The sequence below is a fragment of the Biomphalaria glabrata genome, chromosome 1 (genome assembly GCF_947242115.1).
Source record: "Biomphalaria glabrata chromosome 1, xgBioGlab47.1, whole genome shotgun sequence".
Taxonomy (NCBI): domain Eukaryota; kingdom Metazoa; phylum Mollusca; class Gastropoda; family Planorbidae; genus Biomphalaria; species Biomphalaria glabrata.
The window spans coordinates 76110551-76124494 of NC_074711.1; the positions used below are offsets into that span (position 1 = coordinate 76110551).

Here is a 13944-nt window from a genome sequence, read left to right on the forward strand (position 1 = left end):
TTGGTTCAGTATATCAGTAAATTTAACAAAAAGTAATCAAGACTCTTTTAATGAATAATACCTTTGTTTATTAGTTAAATAATGCACAAGTGACAAATCTAAATTGATATCGCTTCACGTCGTGCATTCTGTGCAGCAAAGACATCTATAACATCAACTACATCGATACTTTCTAGTATTTGTGACTTCACTGACATTAAAGCCATGATAAGCCTTTCTTGTGTCATTGTGCTCCTGAGATAGCTTTTGATGAACTTGAGCTTTGAGAATGATCTCTCACATGACGTAATGGAAGTGGCCTGAGTTAGCAGTAATCGGAGGAGGTTGCAAAGTTTGAGCACACGTAATTACCATATGAAGCCTGTTTCTTCAATATGTCTATTGGTGATTGTATTACTGGTTTGTTGATGAAAAGTGCTCGTGCATCAATGACATCATTGAAAAAAGCGATTTGCCATTTATTTCATCATACAAAAAAGGGAAAAGTAGCACAGTTTGTCATAAGCGGGTCTTCATCTAACAGGTGTCTAGGTTCAAGAAGAAACCCAAAGGTATCCATTTTCTTTCCAGCCTTTGGAATCTGCCCTTCATCTCCATATGAAATCTGTCCAGCACTTCTGTCGCAACACGTTTGAATTGCAGTTCTATTGACAGTCCTACATTAGAACTCAACTTCCCATTAAGTCTTTTCTTTCTTCTGGTTGTTTTGATTACAGGGAATCCATAGTATTCACTACCTTCTTTTGCTTTTTCGATGGATTGGGTTTTTGTCAATTTCTCATCATTCTGCAGAAAGCATGAATGGGTACTAATTTCTTTAGCAGCTTCCCGTATATGCAGTCCAGACTTTTGTAGTTTCTTCTGAACTATATTAATTGGGCGCAAGAGCTTTGACCAGAATTCAAGATAGGCAAAAAATTCTTAATTTTCCACTGCATGAAGAAGATTCTGTGCTAATATTATATGGTATTACGTCATTGTTGGTTGTTTATGTTTTGTGCGCAAGCAAAAGGATTCAGAGCATACAAAAGTGGGAAAGATCCATATCTCGTTATTCTCGAGTATAGAAATACTCCGAAAAGTGGACTGCCATATTCACCATCACAACTGCTGACGAGTAGAAAACTCAGGGAATCATTCCAACTGAATCGGTAGCTGAAAATGCAGAGACATTACTCAACGAACGACAGATGAAAAGCAAAGTGAATTACAATGCAAAAGCAAGACTACCTAAAGATTATTCTGTCGGAGAGTTCGTCTAGGTCAAACATGGCAGAAAGCAGTTGTCATAAAAAACATTCAGCACCCAGATCTTACATCATAAAGACAAACGGACAAACGGAAAAACATACAGAAGAAATCAACGCTTTTTGAATAAGAGTTTCGATGAAGACATCTCTGGGTACTATGATACCGATGAAGACAATGAACTGCAAACTGTTGGAACAAACGAAACAGACAGTTATAGACCAACGTCTAGAGAACTTGTTGTGCCAGTCAAGACAACCAGGAGTGGACGAATTGTTAAAGTTCCTAGTAGACAGGGCCGGCCTTAGGCCACTGCAGCCTAAGCGGTCGCAGTGGGCCCCGCGCTTTCATAGGACCCGCGCTAATTCTAAGTGTACATTATTAAATTAAACCACTATAACGTATATAAAAAACAGGGTTTTCGCGACCTCCTGATTTTCCAGGGCCTCCAGGAAATCTCATGAAAAGTCAAAATATACGATAAAGTCCTGAACTTTTTTTGAATTTATTCAAATCTCCTGAAGAATAGAAGAAATTGACATTTTGGGCTGCCTATAAAAAAAAAGTGGCATTGCGAGCTTTCATTTGATAAAAATGTATTGCAAAGACGAAAGTAGGCCTATTTTCTAATTCAAAAAAAAAAAAAAAATATTGACATTATGCTCATCCCTACCCAGACTAGGCCCCGCGCGATCCGTTTCGCATAGGGCCCCGCAAATTTAAGAACTTTAAAAGGAAGGGTGTGATAATAACTTCAAAAGGAAGGATGTGCTAATATTATATGATATTACGTCATTGTTTGTTGTTTATGTTTTGTGCGAAAGCAAAAGGATTAGATGGAAATAAAAATAGAGTTTCCATTGGATTGAGGAAAGATGAATAGAGGGATAATAACTCGAGTGTGAAGTTTAATTCTGAAATTATAGACGCCACACCCGAATAATGGACTATTCTAGAATTATTAAGAATAACTTTTGGATCTGTTATACTCGATTCTCTAAATTTTGCTTCAAGGTTAATTAGTGTAGCCATAAAATACTCGCCATTTAGATCTATTATTAGTAAAGGTAACAAGATACCTGGAATTCGCTGTATGTTATGCAGTTTTATTCGTGGCAACAAAGTTTAAAATGTAAAACTAACTTTAAAAAAAATTTGATCTCTGTGGGAAAAAATATTTTTAAAATGTCAACAAAGTCAACGTACTGATAGACCTAGATCTAGGTTTGGTCTTTGTGAAAAATTTAATCCATAAATGTTGAAAAAAAAAGACACCCTTTGACACTATTTGTCAATCAGTATATTAATTTATGTATTTACAAATAAATTTCGGACACCCATTTGGGGGCCCCCCCTATGTGGGGGCCCGGGGGGATTTTAAAATTCTCCCCCCCCCTCCCCCCCCCCCCTTAGTTACGCCACTGTATATATAGTTATGACATGATTAGGATTTAGGTATTTGTTTCGGAAATAGGGTTGAAAGTTTTACGTAGTGACGAATGACGTAAAGTTTGTTAAAAAGTAAGAACGACGGCGAGTAAACGAGGACATTAGACGGGTCCCTTCTTGAGGAGTAAAAGTGTCGACTACCTATCTTGATTGTTTTGGCATTTCGCCGGTGTTTGAAGGTTACCTCCTGTTTATTTCATTGTTTGTATTTGACTCGGCGGAAGAGCCACAACAAGATCTATATGTATATAATCAATGACATATTAGAACACGCCACAAACTGTATATCTTGCTTAGTTTTTCTAATACTATTACTATTGACTCCCCCATACCCCACTTAGTAGTTTAAATTTATTGTGTAATCATTGGCACTAGTCTTATGTTCATCTTTGAAGAATAGTTATAAAATGACCACTAGTCAGAACTTTGTGACTCTCCTCTTTCCGCAAGGGGACGCGCCCCACAGTTTGAGAAACGCTGCAAAAAGTTTGCTTTTGTGGCCATGTTGGCGGCTCAGAGATAATTTTTTTTTAAATTAACTTTAATTTCCACATTTCTAGATCTATAGATCAAACAATGATCTTGGTTGCTATATTCAGTCTTTAACATTGACTTTCGATTCAATATTGAACATAAGGTTAGCTGACATCCCTTAAACAGGTTTCTATACTGAAACATCGGTTCAAGAAATTAAAATTAATAATCATTGATTTAACAAATACTTCAGAAACGTTAATCATTTAGAAATTGAAAATACATTCTAAACAATCACACATCTAGAAGTGCAGAGTTCAGTGTTTTCGTTGTGAAACGGGTTGTTGCAGTGTGAAGTCATGGGTTTGAATCGCACAGCAAAGACAAGAGCTCTGTTGAAGGGCTAGAGATGTACAAATGCTTCACCAGAGGATAAACTGACGTCTGCAAGTGTGGCATGAAACATTCAAGGATTTAATTAACAGTTGGAAGAAGGAAAAAAAAATGCCCAAGATAGGCCCACGAACAGGTAAAGGTAAAGAACGGTTCCTGGCAGATGGTAAACACATCAGGAGCAGGGGAAAAGTTTGAAAAACGAAGCAACATTTGGTCGTAACCCCCGACTGTGTGTCTCATAGACTGACCTCTTTAGCCACATGAAATTTCGCCACGGATCTTTTTCTAGTCTTTCTAAATGATTGCCAGGCTACAGTATACTATATAATCTTTTAAAAACGGTTTTCTTTGAGGAAGCCGTGTGCTTGGTCAATACCAATATCCTGTTTAGGTTTTTTTTTTTCATATTACTTCACGGATTTCTCCACACAAAAAAATGTCTAGATCAAAAGGAAAGAAAGCCTACAGGAATGGAACCCAACCATCAACTCACTACAAACGTGTTACTTCAGCACGCGAGAGACCTTCAATCCTATTTGGATACAAGACTTGCACGATCGAGTCCCTTCAACTTAGACAAGCACGTGTCTAGAGTAGCAAATATTTCTAAAGGAAGGCATTGTAGATACTGGCACACAAAACATAATTAGTTAGGTTTTGAATAACGCTGAATTGCCACTTAAACCAAGTTAAAAAACAACTCGTAAAGTTCCCCTTTCAGACCTTACGATCTATGGGGCTGGTAATGTAAAAGTCATCTGTTTCTGTGGCCCTCTCGGCCGGCGCGCCTAAAAATTGGCGAGCACTTAAAAAAAAACAACTTTGACACTTTGTGGATATAAACAAAAACACGACAATTATTTAAAGAAAGTTTGTGTAGAAAATTAGACGAATGCTCTAAAAAGAAACACTGAAAATTCAAATCTGTGCTAAAATCATCATTAGTTTAATTTTTTTAAAGTAAACAAATGTTATTTCTTACAGAGATACAAAAAAATATGTATAAACGAAAGAACAAATGTTTATTTGTGTTCCTCAAGTTACAGTTTAAGTTGACAAGAAAATGTTCTAACAAGAACCTTCTATAGGGCACGGAAGTTGATTTCATTGCATGTTAAAACATGGGAAGCTACAGAGAGTTTAAACATGAGAATCTACGTCTTTATAGCCTAAATATAGTCTAAACTCTTTGTTTACGTATGACCTCAAAGATAATTACTAATTCCAGTATTTTCTTTCTTGCTGCTAAAACTAATCACGTCAAGTCGTTAGAAAAAGTAATTTCATTTTCTACAAAGTTGTTGTTTTAGGACTTCTACTGGAAACGTAGCGGGACAAACAGAAGTAGTCTTCAGAAGAAAAGTTGCTCAAAGGAAAGGGGAACTTACTCATCCCTGGATATAGATCTTTCATGCACAACAGCTACATGATAACACAAATCAAAGACCAAAAGGAATCGATTCTAAATAAACAGTTCAAATATAATGTAAGTGATGTATGAAGCATTGCTAGTCAAGGTATCGGAGTATTGTATTGGCAGTTAAGGCATCCGAGTATTGTATTGCCAATCAAAGTATTAGAGTATTGTATTGCCAGTCAAGGTATCAGAGTATTGTATTGCCAGTCAAGTATTAAAATATTGTATTGTCAGTCAAAATATCGGCGTATTGTAATGCCATTTAAAGTATCGGAGTATTGTATTGCCAGTCAAATTATCAGAGTATTGTAATGCCAATCAAAGTACCATAAGTCTTAAACATTGACTGTTAAAGTACCAGAGATGTATATTGTATTGACAAAGTACTAGAAGTATTCTACACTGACAGTTAAAGTACCAGAGATGTATATTGTATTGACAAAGTACTAGAAGTATTCTACACTGACAGTTAAAGTACCAGAGATGTATATTGTATTGACAAAGTACTAGAAGTATTCTACACTGACAGTTAAAGTACCAGAGATGTATATTGTATTGACAAAGTACTAGAATTCGTATACACTGACAGTTAAAGTACCAGAGATGTATTGACAAAGTACTAGAATTCGTATACATTGACAGTTAAAGTAGCAGAGACGTATATAGTATTGAAAAAGTACAACCACAATAGAGATATATGTTAGATTGACAAAATGCAGGACTGTTGAAATACCTAAGATATAACTTTTAACATAAATCTAAACGGTCTAAAATGTTACTCTATAACCTTAAATAACTCACCAAGTCACGGACCATGTGACAATTTAGAATCGTATACCTTACGAGTTAAGGATTAAGAAAAATCTTGATATAATTGAAGATGTATTGATTCAATATTACTTTCTAGTCAAGCGCTTAAGCTAAAGTGAAAAAAAAAAATGTGCTGTACATAAACATTTTTCAAACCTTGTAAAGCTCAAAGCATTGCCACTAAAAGTTTTATTTACTTTCTTACCTGTTTAAATCGTGAAGGTTTCGTAAGTAAAGGGATTTGAGTGAATTATTGTGTTCGATGTCTGTCCACTTTCCTATGAACTTAGAGTTGACGCTGTGAGATGTCTGTCCACTAAAGCCGATGGCAAAGTGGATACAGAGCTAACTGTGAATGTTTTCTTGTTTCTGTACTGTGTGTATGCGTTGCGGTGCTGATTCAAATATCTATGTCTTCAAGGCGTGACAAACGGCCGCGCGGAAGAAACTTTATACAGGCAGGTGACATCCCAGCATCCCTTAGTCAAATCACTGGGACCCGCGTAGTTCCATCGATCTACGGCATCACGTGGTTCACGCTACACCGTTTTTTTTTGTTTTTGTTTTTGCATATTTTTTTTTTCAACTTTGCGACTTCTTTTTTTATTATACGCCCCTTTTCTCATTCTCAATAGCTCTATCTCTTCCTCTCTCTCTCTCTCTCTCTCTCTCTTTCTCTTCATGTAAAAAGTGAAAGGTTCCGAAGTTCTCAAACTGCGATAATGTTTAGGGACGATGGTTCCATCATGGTGGCAATATTAGATTACAGGCTCCTCTACTCATATCGGTAAATTTTATAGTACGATCGGTGTATTCGATTCTATAATTAATTCTTATAGCTTACGTGTTTCTCTGGACACATTTTGGATAGATGTTCGAATTCGCGTTTAATCTCATCATCGTGACTAGTTGAGCAAATTTCTTCTTGGAAGCTCTAGCATGTTGGGAACACCCCCACAATTATTATTTCTAGTGTAAATATACTTAAGTTTGTACTGAGCACTGTATTTGTATTCTGCATCTCAAAAGTGGGAAGTGATTGGGGAAGCTTCCAACTCTCTCTAGCCACAATAGCTACGGAGGCATACCGGGATACCTTTTGTTTCTTTTGAGGAACACCACTAGTAAAAGATTGAAAAATGTTGACCTGTTCTTTAGTCGCTTGATTAGTAGATGACAACCTTGCTGAGTTACTGAGTCTGGCGGAACCGTTACCACAGACAGAAGAAGGGGCAATGGCGAGCAACTGGTGCCTAAACCAGTAAGCTTCGGGCAGGAGGGGCTCGTTAGCCTTGGTTGGCTACCCATCTAGGTGAAGGAAAACTCTGAATCCAAACCCCCGCTGCCCTGCGGCTATACTCAAACACGGGAAAGGCTTCGGGAGACAACCATGAGGAAAAATCAGGAGCTGGTGACCCTTAGGCAGACTGTGGCACACCGTGCTACAGCCTGGCAGATCCTGCGGCGCTACTGATCCCAAACTGTATTGGATATTCCGTTCCTTTGGTCACATCAGCTGTGCGGAGAGGGGGGGGGAACTGCTGTGTGGGCGACATCGTTCCGACCATAAACAATGCCCAGGCTTTCATCTCACTTGCTCTGAGATGAACCATAGTCGTTCTACGACTGAAGGAGGCCAATGAATAGATGACATAGATATAGATCTATGCTAATTTTAACAATGAGGCCTTAATTAGAACCTCAAATGTGTGATTAAAAAGCATCGAATAAGGCTACATAATAATCAGCCACCACACAGAATGGAATCGCCGTAAGTTCTAAAACTCGATCAAACAAGAAAGTTGTTCATTATGGAAATGCTCGACGCTGACGAAGCAACTCTTCTTGATAAACCTGCTAGACTAGACTCAAGACTGTTTGATGCATACTCACAGTTTGGCTTAATTAAACGTTAGTCAAAGAGAAACCAAAATACTAGCCATTTGCCCAATATACAAGGTGTGCACCTTAAATGACCATTGATGGCCAAACCCTGGAGTAGTTCATTTTTATCATCTTGCCTCCATCATTTCCAATGAAGTGCTTCTAAATAAGAACATAAACATAATAGCTTAGGTATAAGGGCTGTAGACAAGAGTCTGGGACACTGGGACAATGCTTTGCAGCCTAAAGCCTTAGGTTACCAGACCTGTGTGCTGAGCTTTCTGCTATATTGAAACACGGTCCAGCGGAGAAACTGAAAAAACGTGCCAAGATAACATCACTAAGGAGAAATCCCTGAAAACAGGGAGCCATCAGCAGTAAACGCCTTGCCAGGCTTAGAAATAACATAGAACGCCCCAGGAAATATTTTATGTAGATATTATAGAGTGCAGGAGTGGTGCATGTCTTCTTCTCTTAAGATACACTGATATGTGTAAGCAGGACATGAATCTCTTTAAGCACTAACAGATGAAAGAAACAAGTACAGTGGACAGACTTCGAACAGACCAAACATACATGTGAAGGTAGCCACCATTAAAAAAAAAATAACCTGACCTAATCGAGACTATTCATTATAGAAGGCTTCAACTTTGTCTTGCAACATCACAATCTGAGACCAATAGCTAGTTGCCACGTCGTACAGACCTGTGACGTGGCAACAGGCTATTGGTCTAAACTGCCCATAGGTTCCAAGGTATGACGCTTGGTCTCGGCCTTACTTCTCGGATACATGCAAACTTACTAGTGAAATGCTTTCATGCGTTTTTTTTAAATTCTCATCTTATACAAATGATCACGCGTGATCTGCTTTTGAATCTAAGAATAATTACCATACAGGTATTTAAATTACATATATTATATATTCATATACTTTATCTTCTATATTGATTTCATTTGATCTCAAGTTGAATCTGTTTATATTGTAGTAAAAGTTCCATTTAGTTTTGCTCACAAAAGAAGTGACAAGTTCATTCAAATAATTCGCCTACAGTGGTTTAGTTGTCTGCCAGCAGTTTGGTGCTACAAGCCACGTGATAATATTGAAAAAACAACGAAAAAAATGTCACGTGATAGCCATTGTGTATTACGTAATTTGTATAGAAGAGAGAGAGAACCACGTGGCTAAATGTTGTTTGTTTACGATTGGTGAAGGAGGTCCATTACGCTACGAAAAAAAAAAAGACGCGATTCTGCTACTGATCTCTCGCGTACACGCTTTGGCTTCCTGTGTATGCAAGAATCAACTACAAGGTGGCCAAAGTTATATCTTTTAGATGCTTCGTACAACTACAAGGTGGCCAAAGTTATATCTTTTAGATGCTTCATACAAGGACTTAGTTATTTGGTTTAAAGATTTTTTGGGGGCTAGAATTGGAAAAAAAAAAAGGGGGGGGGGCCTATTAGTTTTCGCTTGAAATGAGCATGGCTGCAGTTTACTTTCAATTTTATTGGGAGATAAAAATGCATGCAGTTTATTTGTAATGCTTACTAAGAGCATCTAAATGGAAGATTAGGCCTATTTGTGTTAAGACAGATTACTATATGAATGATTATAACGAAGATCTTTTTGTATAATTGAAGTCCAAGATTATCAGCAGATAGTTTACATTTTTTCAAGTCTTAAGATCTCTATACAGAATCTAATTTACACCAAAATAGAAAAATACAAGAAAACAAAAAGAACAAGAAAACAAAAAGAACAAGATAACAAGAAAACAAAAAGAACAAGATAACAAGAAAACAAAAAGAACAAGATAACAAGAAAACAAAAAGAACAAGATAACAAGAAAACAAAAAGAACAAGATAACAAGAAAACAAAAAGAACAAGATAACAAGAAAACAAAAAGAACAAGATAACAAGAAAACAAAAAAGACAAGATAACAAGAAAACAAAAAGAACAAGATAACAAGAAAACAAAAAGAACAAGATAAAAAGAAAACAAAAAGAACAAGATAACAAGAAAACAAAAAGAACAAGATAACAAGAAAACACTAAAAAAAAAATTACATTGTTCAAAAAGACAATACCTCGTTATACAACTTACAATAAAATTTAATTTTCAGTTTTTTTAAAGCTCCAATTGGGTATCAAACTGGTGATATTGACACCGTCAGTTTCTTGATTGAACTATTCTACCACTTAGGCCAGCGGGCATTGTATAAGATCACTATTATTTATGGTACTTTTATTACATGTAGAATTCTTAAGATCTAGTCTTGATTTAGATCTTCTTCTAGATCTTGAGTATATTTTTTTAAAATCTAACATTCATTAACATGAGAAAAGCAATCTCTCTCTTTAAGTGGCATAAAGAAGGTATTGTCATTTTAAAAAGTATTTATATATTTTTTTTTGTTTAGAATTAAATAGTTCAAGGCAATTTTGTTTCCATGCAATAAACCACGTCATTACATAATTCTGTTACCAAAAAAAAAAAACAAAAAAACTTTTCCGATCTATGCTTCCACGTCTGCACAGCTTACAACAGCTTCTGCGTTTTCTCTATCACCTTCTCATCAAGAATACTTTCTCGAGACTCTAAGACAAACTTCTAATAATTACATTTTGCATCGTTTCAGCACTTTAATGCATGAAGAATAGTATTCTCACATAATAATGTGTGTATTAAATGGAACTTTAAGTCTCAAGAGACAATATGTTTCTCTTGTTACAGTTCAGGAAACAAAAACAGTCCAATCCCTGACACACGTAAAACATAGCAAGAGTACAAATTGTGTAATTAAATGAATGTACACTTATAAGTGGAGTCAGGGGGACTTTGGTGAATTGTCTTTCTCTTTAAAGAGTCAAGTCTCGTTCCTGGAAGTGTTTTACGATGACTATTAGTTCATTTGTTTATGACAATAATCATCTTCCGTTATCGAGACTGTGGGATTGTGGGTTTTGAAGTAGAAAATAACCGTTAACTTTTATTTATTTACTTAAGATCCTTGTACACGTTTATTTGATCTGTACAATCATCAAACTGTAAATGCAACATTTCCTCTATCAATAGTAGATTCCAATCTTTGCCTTGTTCCACTAAAGGAAAGACAACAACAGAACAGACTTCTCAGGGTAGGTTTAGCCCCGGTCGATAGCCATTGAATAAATGACCGCCTTAGCCCGAGGGCCAGATGTCCACGCCTCCCACGTCCCAGATAAAAGGAGGCGAGAGCAAGCCACTTAATTGGCACCGAACTGATAATATTGTGCTGTGAAGGAATCTAGACAGAATTACAAAGGCCGGTCTGTGATTTCTGCTGGACGTAAAGTGCCCTATTAGCGTAGAAGTGACATCCACCCTAAGTTATCCCCCCCTCTCTGTTCTCCTGAAAAAGTCACTTCTCCTCCATGGTGATTTCTACCAATTTCTTCACAGCAATCGGTGCGCACATGTTTTGTGTGTGTCCTTGTAAATGTTGTTGTATTACTTGGCTAGACGGTCTAATGAAAACTGAAATGATAGCAGCGATTTGGTTTTTTAGCTGAACTTATCAACTTACAGCTAAACGATACTCCTCTTCTCAGTAGTAGGGAGAACTCATTGTAGAGACGTGCGAGTCATGTGAGCCGATGAAAAGATGTACAATTGAGAGGATGTTTCATAATGTAGTTATTGAGTAACAAATGAGCTAGTCTGTTTCGAAGTATATTGTTAACATTTACGTTGTGTCTGTCTAGTGATGCATGTAACAGTATTATAGTTTGTAATAAAAATCTTGTTTTGCTAAATAAGAATTTTCTATTCTATTATTAGGTAAAGCTGGAAGGGGAGGAGCTGTTATTCTAAGAATAGAAACATCGAAAGCCTACATTCATTGTCAGTCCGGCGCTACATTAGAAATATTTGAAGTGTTAAGACAATCACAAATTTGTAATGAATGTTTCTGTGGCACATGTTCGTCAGTTAAGAGATTTGGAATGCCGTTCCGGTTCTAATTGACCGCATACCCTGTGTATCAGCTGTGTGGAAAAGGTTCATCTTTTAGCCAAACTAAATGGAAGTATATTAAAACAAAAGCTTAAACCAGTTCATGCACTACTACAGTCTAATGAGCTCTAGTCCGAAGGGTGCTGTATTTTATATTGCTACATATAACCAACTGTAACCTATAATATTTTGCCACTCTAAAGCTGACAAATCCATTGATGGGGTTGGATTTAAGATCTTTTTTTCGTCCTCTTGGCGTGTCTTCGGTGATTGTTTTTTGGTTAAAATGTGTGCCCCCAGTCGCCTATGTAGCTTGCCATCACATACGGAGCTAGGTCTTCAATTCTATGCTAATAAGGGCAAGCTGACACAGTCATTCTTCAAGATAGCAAAAAAAAAATGCCTTGAACATTTGGTATTCCCTCTTCCTTGATAAGTGCCCAACCAAGTGCCCACCAGTAAGCTGTGCATCTACAGCGTCCACACTGGCATTTTCCAAAACATCGCTACCCGTAATGCAGCGGAGATCAGAGCCATCATTTGGTAGCTAAACAACATTTGTTGACATCATTTAGATCTAGAGCACTTAAAATAGGGCAACAAAGATTACGATTACTGAGAACAATGTCCTCCTTTGGTGTTAGGGAAAAGGCCTTGTCAACGTTTTACCATGCTCATATCTGCAGGATTTTTACTTTCAATATCACTGCATGGTATTGCAATCTGAACATTATCGAGACAACTCATTTGCAGAAAATCTTAAATCCTGCTAGTAAGTTATTGGCAGTTGACCTTTTTTTTTTTAAATACGTTTTGCGTTGTGCCACTGACAGGGTTAAGGTCGAATGAGTTTATTTTGAGCTACAAATCAAGAAAGTACAATAAACATGCATATGTGTACCCTGTGGGACCAAGTAAAACAAGGGACGTTTGGGCCACAAGGCCTTCATCAGCTACAAAACAAACAAATTTGTAGCAAGAAAGTACAATAAACATACATATGTGTACCCTGTGGGACCAAGTTAAACAATGGACGTTTGGGCCACGAGGCCTTCATCAGCTACAAAACAAACAAATTTGTAGCAAGATAGTACAATAAACATGCAAATGTGTACCCTGTGGGACCAGATTTGACGTCTATTTTAAAAAAAGCTTTTGCTATTTATTGTTTTTTACATGTATGAAAATTGATCTGAGACCTGGGTGATTCTCAAAAGTTTCCACCGGAGTTACCTGCGTTAGAAAAGATTCCACGACACCACATGTAAAATGTAATAGAACACTAGCAAGGAACATTGTCCAATACATTGATTAACTCTACCCACCCAGCGGGTTGTTCAAAACATTTTGTTTACCATTCCATGTTCCCTCCCCTTTATTTAAGCGTGTTTTTTTTTTTTTTTTTTTTTACATATTTGTATTTTTTTGTTTTATTAATAACAAAAACTAATTTATATTAGAAGCTAGATATGACGTTTACACCCCCCTGCCCCCGACCCCACCCCCCCAAAAAAAAGTTTCTTATAATTAAGCTAATTTAAGAAATTTAAAAGACAGAATAAAGAATATTTTTTTTTTAATAATTATAATTAGAGAATGAAAGAACAAATTTGTTTGCATAGTCGATTGCATCTAAATGACATTGATTGTTACTATACTTATAATGACATTGATTGTTACTATACTTATAATGACATTGATTGTTACTATACTTATAATGACATTGATTGTTACTATACTTATAATGACATTGATTGTTACTATACTTATAATGACATTGATTGTTACTATACTTATAATGACATTGATTGTTACTATACTTATAATGACATTGATTGTTACTGTACTTATAATGACATTGATTGTTACTATACTTATAATGACATTGATTGTTACTATACTTATAATGACATTGGAAATATGATTCATCGAACTGCACTAACATTAAATGAAGACTTTAGATTTTGTTGTCATGACATAAGTCAAACCATACACTTATACCTATATACTACTCTAGACTGGACATGGAGATTTTTTCAACACTAAAAAAAGGGCGTGAAAATTTTTAGAAAGTTGGATCAAGGCGTTGTTTTGTAAAGTAGTGAGAAGAAGTAAAGTTGTTGTTTTTTTTCAACCCTAGCCTATGTAACATATAATTTAATTTTTAGATCTAGTAATTAAACATAAAAAATAAGAGTACTTTGGTCTCATAATTATTATTTTGCAATTTTTAGTTACATAATCTAGAAAGACCTAGTGTGATGGCCTTG

General features: G+C 36.2%; 1 protein-coding gene across 1 annotated transcript in view; it reads right to left on the bottom strand.

Moving 5' to 3' along the window:
* LOC106078654 (uncharacterized) overlaps window positions 1–6257 on the bottom strand; it is a 68626-nt gene extending 62369 nt beyond the window's left edge. The window contains exon 1 of the mRNA XM_056015086.1: window positions 6000–6257. The gene's annotated coding sequence lies outside the window, so the exon portion shown is untranslated. The remainder of the gene's footprint in view (window positions 1–5999) is intronic.
* Window positions 6258–13944: the final 7687 nt, after the last annotated feature.